The sequence below is a fragment of the Hemicordylus capensis genome, chromosome 2, assembly GCF_027244095.1.
Source record: "Hemicordylus capensis ecotype Gifberg chromosome 2, rHemCap1.1.pri, whole genome shotgun sequence".
In the NCBI taxonomy this organism is placed as follows: Eukaryota; Metazoa; Chordata; class Lepidosauria; order Squamata; family Cordylidae; genus Hemicordylus; species Hemicordylus capensis.
In genome coordinates, this window is record NC_069658.1 from 83,745,775 (window position 1) to 83,760,615 (window position 14,841).

Here is a 14,841-nt window from a genome sequence, read left to right on the forward strand (position 1 = left end):
TATGCATGTGTGAGAGTGGTTTTTCCTAATGGAAAAAACCATTATATATGGTTATTCAATGAAAGCTTAATAATAAAATTTTGTCTTAGATTAATTGGAAGAGCTGATAACAAGCAACTGGGATCTTTGATCCTTAGAGGATCTATCATCTCCTTGCAATAAATTTGATTTTAAAAAGAAGCTTTGTTATGACTTTTTCTTCCAGTTTTAGTTCAAAATTAGGGTGGAACTACTGTGGTCTTACTTAAAACCATATTGGTTGGGAATAGTTTTTGTCGGGCTATTGGCACAAATTTGCCAGTTCAAGTTTATTGTGGTTTTCAACACTGTACATTCCTTTGGAAATGCAGGACCTACATCATTCAAACAACTCAATAGGCACCATTCGTCTATGTGAGAAACTTCAGGGAGACTATTACTAGCACCCTGGAAATTAGCAAATACAAAACCTGAAGAAAGAAGACAACTCTAGAGCTCAAATGTTCTTTCCATCTCATCAGGGGTGTAAGTTACCATGGAACATGCTGGGACATTTGTCCTGTAACCAAACAAGAGAGGCTGGCTCCTGCCCCTTCCCCTGCTCCACTGCCAAAGCTATGGTGGATGCTTGGCCTCTAAGCATTGCCCACTCTGGCAGCTTTGGTGACTGTCTTTCAAGTGCCCTCTCTTCATCTGGCTGTGCTCTGCCTCTGCAAATGTGTATGCAGCAATCTGCCCTGACATCTTGAACAGAATGAGAAAAGAGAGAGCTACTGCAGGGACATACTTCCATGCCCCTCTATGACACAAGATGAGCTGGGCCACCCACTGTCCTGCGGTGCTGGGGGGAAACACTGGTGGGGCTGAGAGGGAGCTGCCACTGCCACAGAGAGTAAGGTACCCTCCTCCCGCTCAGGCCTCAATCCCGTTTTAGTAAGGGAGTCCCCCCGCCCTTTGCTTGTAAAGGGGAATCCTTACTGGATCCTCCCTTTAAAAGTAAAGCATTCAAACTGGTTGAACTGGGCCGAACCGGTTTGATCTGAACCAGTCCCAGCTTGATTCAAACTTGGACTGGCCCCTCTTTTTGGAGTCCAGTCCAGTCCAGTTTGAGTTCAAACCACTCGAACTGTTTCCACACACCCTGAATTGTAGGAATCTTTGCAGAACTGAAAACGTGGAGGAGGCCATTCCATGAAACTTTGCTGTGCCATAGTTGGAGTAGGTGCAGTTTAAAGTTAATTTCAATGGATATTTTGTGTTTATCTATGTCCTTAAAGTTCTTCTATAGTAAATACAAGGGAGTGGGGGGGGGAGGGAGGAAAGGAAGGTGGGAGCCTATCTTCACTTACTGTCCTATGGCTCTCTCCACCATTTTTATGCCTTTGCGGACCATCTAGTTAGCGGATTTTGCTAATACCTATTTATTGCTGAGCTATTGGGAGCATTGGAGCCATCCTTTTTTAAAAAAATCCCCTTTAAATTTATGTTATTGGACCTCCAATATACATCGAAATTCTTTAAAATGTATGAAAAATGTGTTGTTGGCCAAGACATTTGAAGAGATGTGAAATATTTTAAGGTCTGAAATAGCTCTTATTTTGATGATGCCATCTCTAACACACTGATCATTCACAAACCAAACAGAGGGGAAAGGGGCAGTGGGGGGATAGGTAGGAAGCTCCTTAATTTTCCACAGACAATGGGAGGCTTATTTTGCCTCTGCCAGTTGCACGCTCAGATGACTGGAGCAGTGGCAATCGTCAAATCTGTGATCAGGAGGAAGAAGTCCTCCATTATCCCAGAATGCAGTGCACAGGAAGCAGAGAGACAGCCCATGCTAATGCATGAGGGCTCCTTCTTCTGGCCTCACAAGCCACAGCACTCTATGGTCGCTGGCCCCAGGAGCTGCAGAAGCCATTGTAGGCACCCACACAACTGAAAACAAAGGTAGGACAGTGGATGTTTCTGTCCTATCTAGGTTAAGGGCAGGGTAGAAAAACTGGGTAACCCAACTTGACAGGCAGTGTGGAGAAGAGGGTTCTGAGGCTCCACACCAGCCTCTGTACCCTGATTAACCCACTCCTATCCAGAAAAGACTGGTTGTGTGAATGACCTCATTGCATCTTAAAATAAACCTAGGAAGCATATATTTTGCTATGTAAATATTACAGTTAGTTTTTATAGTTACACCTTGTGAACTTGAACAGCAAAAATATTAATATATCTCATTATCACAAGTTAACAGGAAGCAGATTTTGCTCATACAATTATTGTTCATAAGTATTTATTCAAAATAGGAACAAAATATAAGAGCTAGTAAGTCATGTTTGCTGTGGTAGCTTCTCCTGTCTACAGGTGCTAATAAACAAAATGCTCATTACCCTGGGGTATGAACTCTTCTTCCAAGCCACTGAACAACCCATCCTCACTGCTTGCAAATGTGGGGCTGTTCAGTGCCTCATAAGGAATATGACATTGCTGCTGTGTCAGTGCCTCTTAAACCCTGATAAACAAGCAAAGAGGCACATTTAAAATGCTGATACTCTTTTATTTAGCATGGGGAGAGCAATGGTTCCTATCCAGCCGCAGCACAACATTCCTCCAAAATCCATCTTTTTAGATTACGAGCCTTTGGGGAACAGGGAAGCTTCTTTATTTATCATTTATTTTTCAATATAAACTGCTTTAAGAACTTTTGTTAAAAAGCAGTATGCAAATACTGGTCATTGTAGTGTTGCTACTTCCTTTAGCAATAATGAAAGTAGCAATGCAGCAGTGATCGCGAACTGCTAAGGAGGCATTGACATTTGGAAGAAATGAGGATGGGCTGTTCATTGGCTCACAATTAGCGTGTGCGACCTGCTCTTGGATCTGTGCTGGAAGTCATGGACATTCAACATTATGGATGTTACGCTGTGGCTAAATCCTGACAACATCCATGAATCATACAGAGAGCCAATTCTCATGATTAAGTGAGAAGGCTTGAGGGTGGGCAGCAGGGAAGGCAGCAGATGTTTGCCTTCCCACCAGATGATCCCTGGAGAGTTACTGGGTGTGCAAATAGTGTGTCAAGATGGTCCATGGCTGCCACAGGCAGTATGGCGATGAGGGGGTCGAGACACATTTTCCTGGCCCCTGGAAATCCCACAATGCACCACATGAGTGCATGGTGCATTGTGGGAATCCCCCGAGTGACGGCCGGGAGCCTGCACCTGTGCCAGTGATGGCTGCAAAGAGCTGGTGCTTGCACATGAACACTTAGCCCGAATTAAGGGCATGCTTGTGCCTTTAACCTGAGCTAACTGGCGGGCTTCTTTGGTGGGTTTGCTGCCAAGGTGTCGCCAGGATCTGCTCAGATCCTGATGGTTCTCATGGGCAGCCAAGTCAGGCTTTGGCTGTCTTAGCCTGGACTTGGTTGCTCATGAGAGCAGCCTCAGAGTTTGCTTCCTGAATGCAGAAGTAGGAATGATGATCAAATGTGCAAAAATCAGCTCCAGCATAACCACATTATAATTAAAGTTTAGGTTGAAGTTAAGTCAATGTCCTTGCAATGAAAATTTCTAATTTTGTTTCTGCAGTTGTAATTGGGATCATGATATCATAAGCTGTTTGCTGAGGGAAAACATAATAATATTAATTATTTGGAAAGATATTTGTATTAGATTAGCCTCTGAAAATGCCTTGAAGCTATCCTTTCTAAATATAAAATGAGAATTAGCTATTCAAATAAGATAAATGTCAGTCTTTGGCTGATTCAGAGGTGTGTGAACCACTTGATACCATTTGATGATTCACAGGCAAGCATATGATTTGCTTCCCCTGAAAAATTATAGGCTCAATCCAAACTTTAACATTTAGAGTCACATTGATTTTGAAAGGAGAGAGTTAAGCTCCTGCTTAATATCTCCAGTGACATCAATTGGAAATAAATGGTCTTAATTTTGCCTGGAATATATCCATTTTACCCAACATGATGTGATTTCTGTTTCTTACATATGAGTCACCACAGGGGGAAGTCTTTTAATGAGGCAAGTTGAGGCAGTTGACTCAGGTGGCAGATTATGGGTTAACAGCAGGGCAGCAAGATTCTCAGCACAATCTCAGCAAAATTCCTCCATGAATTTGCCTAAGTCTTTAAATGGGACTTAGACAAATTCATAGAGGACAGATCTATCAATGGCTACTAGTTTGGTGGCTATAGGCCACCTCCAGCCTCAGAGGCCTCTAAATACCAGCTGCAGAGAGCCACAGCAGGAGAGAGGGCATGCCCTCACCTCTTGCCTGTGGGCTTCACAGATGCATCTGGTGGGCCACTGTGTGAAACAAAATGCTGGATTAGATAGGCTTTGGCCTGAGTCTGACCCAGCAGGTGGTTCTTATGTTCTTATGCATCCCACTGCCACTATTGGAGCAGGTCTTTGGGACTGATCGAACCCTTGCAGAGGCTGCAAGGGATGTGCAGAACAGAGAAAAGGCTGCCTCTCTCTCCTCAAACTACTTGCAAAGCTTTTCTTCTGAGAAGAAAAGAGGAGACTGCTGGCAACCTTCTCTCCTCTCTGCTACGTCACTGCTTGCATGGATCAGTTTTGAAAGAGTGCTGGCACCTGCCGGAAACATAAAGCAAGGTGCCTTTCCTCAGGTACCACAATACCTTGGACTGCCCCTGAGTTGATACCCCAATTACTGAGCTTCTGTTCATATGACCTGGAGCCTTTCTGTGATGGAAGAGCAGCACACCCCTTCACCACACAGATGACATCACACATAAGCAGGAGCTTCCATGTGAATCTTGACTCTGTAATGTTCACATACATGAGGGAGGAGATCTGGTCTTTTGGTAGCAAGAATGAATTGCTCCCTTGACTAAGCAGGGTTTGCCCTGATTTGCATTTGAATGGGAGATTCCATGTGTGAGCACTGTAAGATATTCTCTTCAGGGGATGGGGCTGCTCTGGGAAGAGCTCCTGCATGCTTGCATGCAGAAGGTTCCAAGTTCCCTCCTTGGCATCTCCAAGATAGGGCTGAGAGACACTCCTGCCTGCAACCTTGGAGAAGCCACTGCCAGTCTGTATAGATGACTGTATAGATGAGAGATGGACCAATGGTCTTGCTCAGTAGGAGGCAGGTTCCTAGGCTCCTATGAGGACTGCACTTAATTGCTAGTTATGAGTCCAAATGAGATGAGTCAGTTTTTCTTCTTGGATACAGAATAGCTCTTTATAATACTTGGGTTGGCCTGAGCTGAGCAGCATGATTCTCTTTCATTGATTCTCTGTTGGCTGCAGACTTTAGGGTCAACCTTGCAAATCAATGGTCACCATCGAACATAATGCAAAACCAGAGGCAAGAGATGCAGAGGTTCAATTTCGTGGTCATCCAAATGCGTGAAACCACAGTTTTGTCACAAAAGCAACCCCAGGTTTCACTCCCCAAACCATGAATTGATCCTTCTGTTTATAGTGAGTTTCACTGCTTGTACCTCAGTTTTGGAGTCACCATGGGGTTGTCCAAATTCTGCTGCCACCGCAACCTGGATTTTGTGTTGTGGCTGATCCTAAAACCATAGAGAGGGTAGCTCAGACCAGCCCAGAAATGTGTCCACTCCATGCCTGCCATTTTTCTTGCTGGCTGCCTCTCGGAGCCTGTGCCCCACTCCCTGCCTTCTCCTTTCTCCTCCCACTGCTGCCTGGCAACAGGGACACTGTGTCCCTCCAGACACCACATTAAAGGGACATAAGCACATTAGCGATGCCCGCTGTAAGCTGCATGCTTCCTCAATGTGGCATGAAAGGAATGCCATAGAGGATGATTACATGATGATAGGTTCTCCTGAGACCCATTAAACATGGTGTCTCATGGAGAACAGACATGGGGGCCTTGCTGCAGAAGTCATGGAACATGCCCTATGTCAATAAAGTCTCTTTTGCCCCCCACCCCACTAAGTCTCCACCTTTATTGCGGGGCCATGTCAGATGATTTTCTCAATTGTGCTCCCCCACCAACACCGACATCCCTCATGCCATAAACTGTCCTCCTGCTATGCACCCCATGACTATGGCACACCAGACCTGTCAAGTGTGCAGCTGACACTTGGCCTCAATATATGATGCTTCATTGACACGGGGGACCGGAATTATGTGCCCCTGCACCTGGGTGCAACACACTTCCCACAGGCTGCTCCATGGCACATTTTTCAGGGAGCACATTGGAGTGGGCAACTCGGGGATGCTTTCTGCAGTTCCCAGTGAGTGAGCAAATTGGAATTTGGGAAAGGGCAACAGACTGCCTGCTCTTTTAATACTGCCACTAATGCTGCAGATGCTCTGAGAATGGGTGTCCACATACGAGGGCAGATTTTGGAGGACGGGATGTTCAGGCTGTGGTGGGGGTGAGGGATCCGTTTGCCCTGAGGCATCCTGCAAGTAACCCTTCCTTATCATCACCCTCACAATGGCTAAAAGGTTAGTTATTAACACCTATAACTGCTGATAGTATTGGATGAGGCGGTTAGTGCGGGCCAACAACCAGGCTCTGGTTCAGATACAACAGGACATCTATGTACCGCCCATGTGCCTCTTTGTGTTCTCCTAGGATGCTTGCCTAGCCAGAATAGTCATCTTCACAAAGACCCTCCATGGATCTGTCATCACTGTCCATATTGGGTGTCCTTGGTGCTATCTCCTGCCCTGCAGCTGCCTATATGAACAAAGTTTTCAAGAAGGCTTTCCCAGGTTTCCAGTTGATATTTCTAGAAAGGCCATGAGGACCAAAATGATCTGCTTCCATTCTGCTTTTATCCCTACAGACCCTATTGCTATCTGGAAGTACCCCTTGCCATTATTGAGTTTAAATGATTGTGCTTCTGCATGATAGTGTGGCCTTGAAGTGACTGCAAGGGCATTGCTGCCTGTGCAGTGAGGAAGAGGTTAAAATGTCTTTGTCCTACTGAAGGTGGCCATCAAGGCTGAAAAGGCACATTCGTGCTGGGGACACCCCCTTGGAGATTGGGGCCAGTGACAGCCACCCTAATGACATCCTGATGCCCTGCCAGCAGTTTGGCAACACGAGCGGCCTGCAGCTTGTTGAGATTCGGCCTTGATGGACCAGGAAGAGGGATGGGCTCCTCTGCCCAGAAGCCAGAGGTTCCTGATTGTCCCAGCTGGATGATCATCTGCAGTGCAATTCTCAGTTCCGGTAGTTAACTTCGGATTCATCAACCCATGGTTTCACACTATGTCTGAAGGCAGCCACCGTTTACAAAAGCTGCATCCCCACCCCCTCCCTACACAGCACTGGGCGTTCAGTGTTGTTATGCTATGGAAACAAAAAATGTGATTGAAGCATAGCAAAACTGCAGGTGCTGCTTTAATTTTGGCACATCATTAAAAACTCTATCCTTATTCCTCTCCCTGCAGAAAGTGCTGACAATGTTAGGAAGACAGTTTGTGATGAAAAGCATGATACGCTTTGGAGCAACAAGACACCTCTGCCTAGTCTGCAGTTTACACTGCATGTCTTGCTGCTTGCAAGCAACTCAATGCTAATCAAAGTAGAAAATCAAATTGTAGTTTGCAAATCAAATTGCAAGCAAATACTTCTTTAAAGCAGTATTTAAACTGTAAGGTTGTTCTCATGACCAAAGATGGGAAGGGGAAAACTCACACTGGATCCTCCAGGATCCCACAATGCAATGTGAGAGCAGTAGGATTGCTGCCCTCATTGTTGCAGCAGGTCTGCTCTGCTTGGCCTCTCTTTCCCCAGCTCTCTGAACACCATGGCCGCCAGTAGCCCAGGAGCAGTACTGGAAGCACAGACAACCAGAAAGTGAGGTAGGAAGGGATTTCTCTAAATACCAATTGCAGGGGAGCAACAGTAGGAGAGAGGGCATGCTCTTAGCTCTTGCCTGTGGGTTTTCCGGAGGTAACTAGTGAGCCACTGTGTGAAACACGATGCTGGACTAGATAGGCCTTGAGCCAGATCCAGTAAGGCTGTTCTTATGTTCTCCTCCTACCTCATTTTTAATCTGGGTAGCCGATCATGGTCAGGAGGACTCCTGCTGTCACATAGCTACCTGGGTGGAAGAGGGTTAACCCAGGTAGCTCTGCTGATGAGAATGACCTTTGTGCATGATGGTGCTGTTCAAGAGAGCCACATACCACCTTATGCAATTAAACAAAGATGTGGGGCATGTGTGCTCATGGTGAACTCACATCCCTAATCGTGTGGAAGTTGGGTTGGTTAGATGGACTTGTCTATCTGGGACCTATATTGGCAAACACATGTTTCCTAAAGGCATGTATGTTGCTTAAGAGAAAAGAAAACTGCCTTGAGCCATTTTTGGAAGAGTGGTATAGAAATCAAATAAATAAATAAATAATAGATGGGTGTATCTGAAGGGAAGACTTGCCTGTTCACTGTGTATGCCGTGTGTTTGTGTGTATATGCTTAATATTCTCATGTCTGATGATTAATATCCCCCTATGAATGATTTTCAGTTCATTTCACCCACAGCCAAGATTCTTTTGGTCTTGATGATAAACAACAAGGCAGCAGCCAGGCTTGGTGGTAGTGTGGAATACGTAAGGGAGACTCAGTGAGTATGGAGCCAGCTAAGCACTTCATCGCACCCATTGCTTCTGTTTCGCAAAACCCTTCCGCCTACACAACACACATGCATTGTAAGGAAATGTTTCTCTCATAACATGAGGTCCTAGCTCACTGTCACCTTGAATGACTTAGTCAATGTACTTACAAAAAAAATGTAATTGTGACTCAGTCTTGGATTGGAATTATCTGCATTCTAGAATGGCTCCCCTGCTGAAATAGTTCTGAAATCAATTAACAAAACAAAACAAATGCAAGCAAAGCAACAGTGGGGTGGAAATGTTATTCTGGGAAGGATTCAGACAAACAAAATGTGCCACAGTCAACACTCCCAAAAGGCTATTCCCCTTTTCAGGGCTGCCAATTTTTGTTTTCCTTCCAAATGCTCATATCAAAGTAAAGCTTTTTGTCCGTTGCTTACAGTCTATTTGAATTTAAGATGCCCGTCAGTAATTCCTTAGTTTGAATCAGGGCTGCTTGACTTTGGCCTTCCTGCAGATGTTGGCCCACAACTCCCATAATCCCTGACTTTGGGCCACTGTGGCTGGGATTGGGAATTATGGGAATTGCAGTCCAAAAAGAGCTACAGGGCCAAAGTTGGGCAGCCCTGGTTTAAATGAAAGCTTTGTAACCTTCTAAGTGGATGGTCAGATAATTCAGTTATAGGTACTGTAGTTGCAATTATAGTCACACATTTTTAAAGCTTAGGATGTAACATTTAAGAGCCCCATTTTGGTATTATTTTCTCCCACTTTATCATATTATATCTATCTATCTATCTATCTATCTAGAACACATTCCAGAGTCCTGAGCAATCTTGGAGAAGGCTTCAAGTTTTGGGTCTCCACCAAACAAGCCAGTGATAACCACAACTGGACGTCCCCTGATTATATTAAAAGCTGGTGGGGTGAAGAAGAAGAATACTAACAACATTCTGTGTTTGCTGCCAGTGCTGATACAAATCTGGATACATACTGTAGCTGATCAACACCGGATGCTCATACAGATCCTTTTGAACTGACTAAAAAAAATCTTTTGATATAAATAGAGATGTGGCTCTGGAACCACCAGTAGCATGGGGCTAGTTATCCATGCCTGCAGCTGGGGCCATTGTTTCCAGCAAGTGGCCCATACTGTGGAGAAGGTTAGTTACATTGCTGATTAAAAATCAATAATATTTGTCCTGATAAAAGTGCTTTATTTGTTGTATTTCTATATTTCAAGTATGAAAATAAGTGCACACCTACCTTTCTTACATCTCTAAAGGTAAAGTGTGCCACCAAGTCGATTTTGACTCCTGGAGCCCACAGAGCCCTGTGGTTTTCTTTGGTAGAATACTGGAGGGGTTTACCATCACCTCCTCCCACACAGTATGAGATGATGCCTTTCAGCATCTTCCTATATCACTGCTGCACCAGCGGGGATTCAAACTGGCAACCTTCTGCTTGTTAGTCAAGCATTTCCCCACTGTGCCACTTAAGGCGACTTCTTACATTGCTACAGAATTGCAATTCATGCTTGGTTTTTCTGCTTAAATGCATTTTCCCCCTGCAGAATACTAAACAAATACCTCTTTTAATGACATCTGTCTTTCCCCAAAATCTCTGAACTAATCCATGCCACTTGACACTAATCACATAAACAGATCAACAAAGACTTGCTTCCATGTTAAAAACTCATTTAGAACATATTTCTAAATTAGTGCTTGTTATTTCAAGTCAATTTAATTATCTAGTTAATTGTAATATCAGTTTGTAATTGAAGCAGTAAAAAAATTCCAGGTTCAGTAATTAGACCATATATTCCTTAATAATTCCAGAAAATTTTATGGCAAAGAAAGAGTGGAGCTTTTAGTTAATTTGCTTGGTATATATTTCTGTGTTTAGTGTCAGAAGTTCCTTGCCATTGAAACAATATGGTTAGAATTTTCTACCCTCTTTGTAATACGTTTCCATTTTCATTATTGTTTTAGAGAGGAGCATATTTGGTTTCAACATTTGAATCTGACCTTTTTATAGCATACTATGGCGAATAATTGTCAATAAAAATAATAAAGTAAAGCAATAATCCACATTAAAATTAATCTGAAAACAAAAAATAAAAGAGGCTACATTTGCACAGCAAACCACGGGTAAATGAACCTGAGGTTAATTTTTGTAATACTGAATCACAACACAGACGTGGGTAGGGGAGAAACTCTCTCTTCCCGGTCCTCCGACGATGCATCCCAGAAAGCTCCACAGTGATCGCATTGCCAGACTGTGGGCAAAGCATCAGAACATCTGCAGGCTGGCAGCCTTTGGCTGTGGTCTTCAAGGGGGCATGCCGAGTGCAATTGTGCCTTTTCGGAATGGACTGCCTGCCCTTGGCAGGGAAAAGGTGGCAATTAAAGGGAAAATCTCTTTAAATGGCATTGAAGCCCTTCCATGGACAGCAATTGCACTGCCACCTTTGTAAGAGCCCCACACTTAAACAGTCTTGCACAAGCACAATTACTAGCAACTGGAGAGGGGCACAATTTTTCTGGGAAGGAATATGTATATGAGGGACGGCAGAGGATCCTGGGGTCTGGTCCACTGTGACCAAGGATGTTCTTGCGATGGCAGACCTAGGCAAAGCAGCCCAGGAACACACAAGCACACTCTTGTCCCTGTGATTAGCCCTCTCATGAGAGGGCCAGTCAACTATGGAGGACCAGAGGCTCAGTGAGCTTTGGGCGTTCTTCAGACTGCACTCTCATGAGGTAGGCCATCCAAATCAAGGAGGCCTCACTTGTGTGGGCCCCCCATATTCTCTGGTGAATAATAGAACTTGCACACCGTGACTCCCTCCTCTCCAGGCAACCCTTTCAGAGACTGCATGCTTTTACACAAGCTAAAAAACCCAATAATCCCCCCCCACAACTTGATTGTAAACAAAATAGAGCAGAGGTATTCAAGAATTTCTGGTCATGACCTGGCCATGCAAATGGCCAGGGTGCATGCGAGGCGGCCTCCAAAATGACCACTGCCATGTCAGAAAGGGCCCCCAAACAGGCTGAAACAGCCCTTCAGAGAGTGGGGGGAGGCCAGCTGTGGGGAGTGGGGACCATTAGAGACTTTCCATGGTTGTGGTAGCACCCCCCGGAGGTGGTGAATTTTTTGTTTTTTGTTTAAATTTAACTGTAGAACCCCCGGACCAGCTCGAATTTGAGCTGAGCCAGTGGGGGTATGTTTGGTGGGGGGGGGGGAACCAAACATGGCCTGTTTGGTTCGAGTCTGGTTCAGATTCGAACCAAACTGGGCAAACTGTTTTTGTGCACACCCCTATCAAACTGAGAGGTTCTCCCTCTCTCTGCATAAGAGACTGTTCACCTGTTTGTTGTTTCCTTAGCCTATGCTTTCTGTTAGTAATAAATACCAAACTCTTGTTTCTCAGTTAAAATTGGCTTCCTGCTCAATTACTTTGATAAGTAGTTTCTCTGTAACAGACATGGAGTTGGTCTCAGGGATCCTTCTGAGGGCCTGGACCCTTGATAGATGTCCAATAATGCTGACTCCTGATTCCGGCCCTGTACCCCCCTGCTGCATGCTGATGGCAAGAGATAGATTTGGAGTGTGTCATCAACAGTGTATTGCAGTGCTTAGATAGTATTTGAGTTAGAGTGAATTGCAGCCCTTAAGCAGTACTTATTCACATAATAGCAGTAGAATTTGCAATGATAAAGTGATAGCGTGCATCCAACTAACATATACATTAGCACAAATCTTAATAAAGTCGTGCTCTTCTGTGATCATATCCTGAGAGCAGACAAGATTGGTATTAATAATGGTCTGCTCTTCAGGTTAAGACATAAGAATTAGAATAAGACCTAGAACCTTGCAAAGGCACATGTACATTTTTACAAATGTAACAATTGGATTGGAAGTGTGAGTAACTTGACAATATGAGTTTTGTATTGGCATTAAGTAATGCAAGCATTGTAGTTTACAATCCTAAGTTTGGGTTCATACATTATCCAAGGATGTACTACTCTTGGCTTTTTGAAGGAGCCAGCATGTTCCCTTCTTTCCCAGATTAGGACAAACTGAACATTCCCCACTGATGCCTAATCATACAATTGGACTCTATCCAAGGTCTCATCCTGTATTTTTTGAGTAGGCATCTCATTAGTGGATATTAAGAGTAGCAGCTCATATTTTACATCTTCTGCATGATGGTCTGACTTGGCATAAGGCAGCTTCCTTTGTTCCTAATTAAAACAAATAATGCTGAAATCGAAAGCAACACATGCAAAGGCTAGAACTGATTAAAACTGAAAAAACAGGTTAAAACCAGATATGAAACTTCCCAGAAGAGGTGGTTTTCAAGCTCTTTTTGAAATGCCCTAGGGAGAGAGATGGGCCTCCTTCTGGGGTGGCATTCCAAAGAAAGGCCACTACAGAATAGACCCTGACCCTGACAACCAGATCTGTGTTACTGGTGGAGCCAAGTGTAGGGCCTGTGAGGAAGAGCAAAGGACTCTGGCAGATGTACATGAGCAAATGCAGTCTGACAGATTTCCCATCCCCAAACTAAGTAGGGCTTTAAAGTTCAAAACCAGCACTTTGAATCTGCTAGTCCAGCTAATCAATGAAGTTGCTGCTGCAGGATCGTTGTCATGCTTGTGTAGTGAGTAGTGACCATGGTAACACCAAGTGGTGTACCAGATGAAGTTGATGAAAGGCTTTCCTAGACACTGCTCAGCCTGCAGGGCCAGTGTCAGGTCCAGGAGAACCCCCAAGAAGCTATACACTTGGTCTTTCAGGGGGAGTGTGATCACATCCAAGATCAGATTTACCTTGTTATTTGCGTTACTGGTTTTACTGACCCAGAGCACCTGCATCTTACCTGGATCAACTGATATGCAGGAGATCTGATATGAGGACACTCTGCACACAGAATTAAATTGTGCATATAACATATATTACTGGTTGAACCAATGTGTGCAAATCCAGCAATCTCTTCTGAGTAGAAGAACCACAAGGAATGTTCTTTCTCAATTCATTTCATTGGAGAGAGCCAGTCTATATGCCAGGATGGAGCATATGGGACACACACACACACACACACACACACACACACACACACACACACACCCCTGGATAAGGATGATATTCTTCATACCACCGCTCATGTATGACATTTATATGTATTCTTATATTTATCCTCTAGGATAAAATACCCTTCAAAATAAGAATCATAATCTGATAATTATAATAGCTGTATCATTACAGCATACCAAAGGAAACAATAAGTGACCTTATTAGCAACATTGATCTTGTAAATAATGTGAGAAGCAAAGCATATTTTATTGTCTGAAATCTGTGTGTTTCTTTAAAAAAGCAAACTAAACAAAGATAGTGTCACAAATCCAAACTGACACTTATCGTAACCCATGGCTATGAGAAAGGCTTTTCAAAAAAGCATTAGAATAAGCTAATTTCATCTCTCCCAGCTGCCTCTCTTTCACTTCTTTATCCTTGCTATCAGGTTAGAATAAATTTCATCTCTCACACTAGAAGTAATGAGCAGGCAATGACTTATGAAGCAAAGAGACCAAGCTGAGGCAGAATTAGAATACAATTTTAATGAGACGGAACTGAGAAAGTGGAAGTGTTACTCATTTGACAGACTTGGCAAAATACCCAACATTATTTCAAATGCTCTTTCCTCTCTCTAGAGGAACTGTCAAATACTTTTTTTTTTAAAGGCAATGCTCTAGAGGATCTTAGAAGTATATTGTGTTAATGTGATGTAACTCAGGAACAAGTTATTTAAGCAGTTGCTTTATGGTAAGGCCAAATATTATGTTGATTAAATTGTGCTCTGTGTAGCACCGGATGGTTTTTTAATGAAGGTGTGCATTCTTTTGTTACCCACAATCCCTCTCTGAGATTTGCATGTTCTTTCTTGGGAGATTGCATTAGGATCATAGCCAAAAGCTCCACAACACCATGATGTTAGTATGCAACTGTGTGTTTGCAGGAGCTGCCCTGTTCTTTCAGTCACTTTCTACGTGCATATTTTAAAATTGTATTTAGTGTTACATTTCTATACCTCTTTTCATTAAAATAATATAATATAATATAATAATATAATTTTTAAATGCACAATTAAAATACAAATTAAAAGCAAAGTATTAAAAGTACAATTAAATTAAATTAAAAGTACAGGAAAGCTAGTCTACTAAGTGGGATCGGTGGGTAGACCAACCCTCTGGTCCCCGCCATTCCCAGC

The 14,841-nt window shown here is 43.5% G+C and overlaps 1 long non-coding RNA gene across 1 annotated transcript; it reads left to right on the top strand.

Moving 5' to 3' along the window:
- The first annotated feature begins 1,866 nt into the window (after positions 1 to 1,866).
- On the top strand, positions 1,867 to 9,747 carry LOC128344080 (uncharacterized). The gene is made up of 4 exons (XR_008315663.1): positions 1,867 to 1,926; positions 6,931 to 7,173; positions 8,475 to 8,572; positions 9,375 to 9,747. It is a non-coding gene; the product is annotated as an uncharacterized LOC128344080 (long non-coding RNA).
- The last annotated feature ends 5,094 nt before the right edge of the window (positions 9,748 to 14,841 follow it).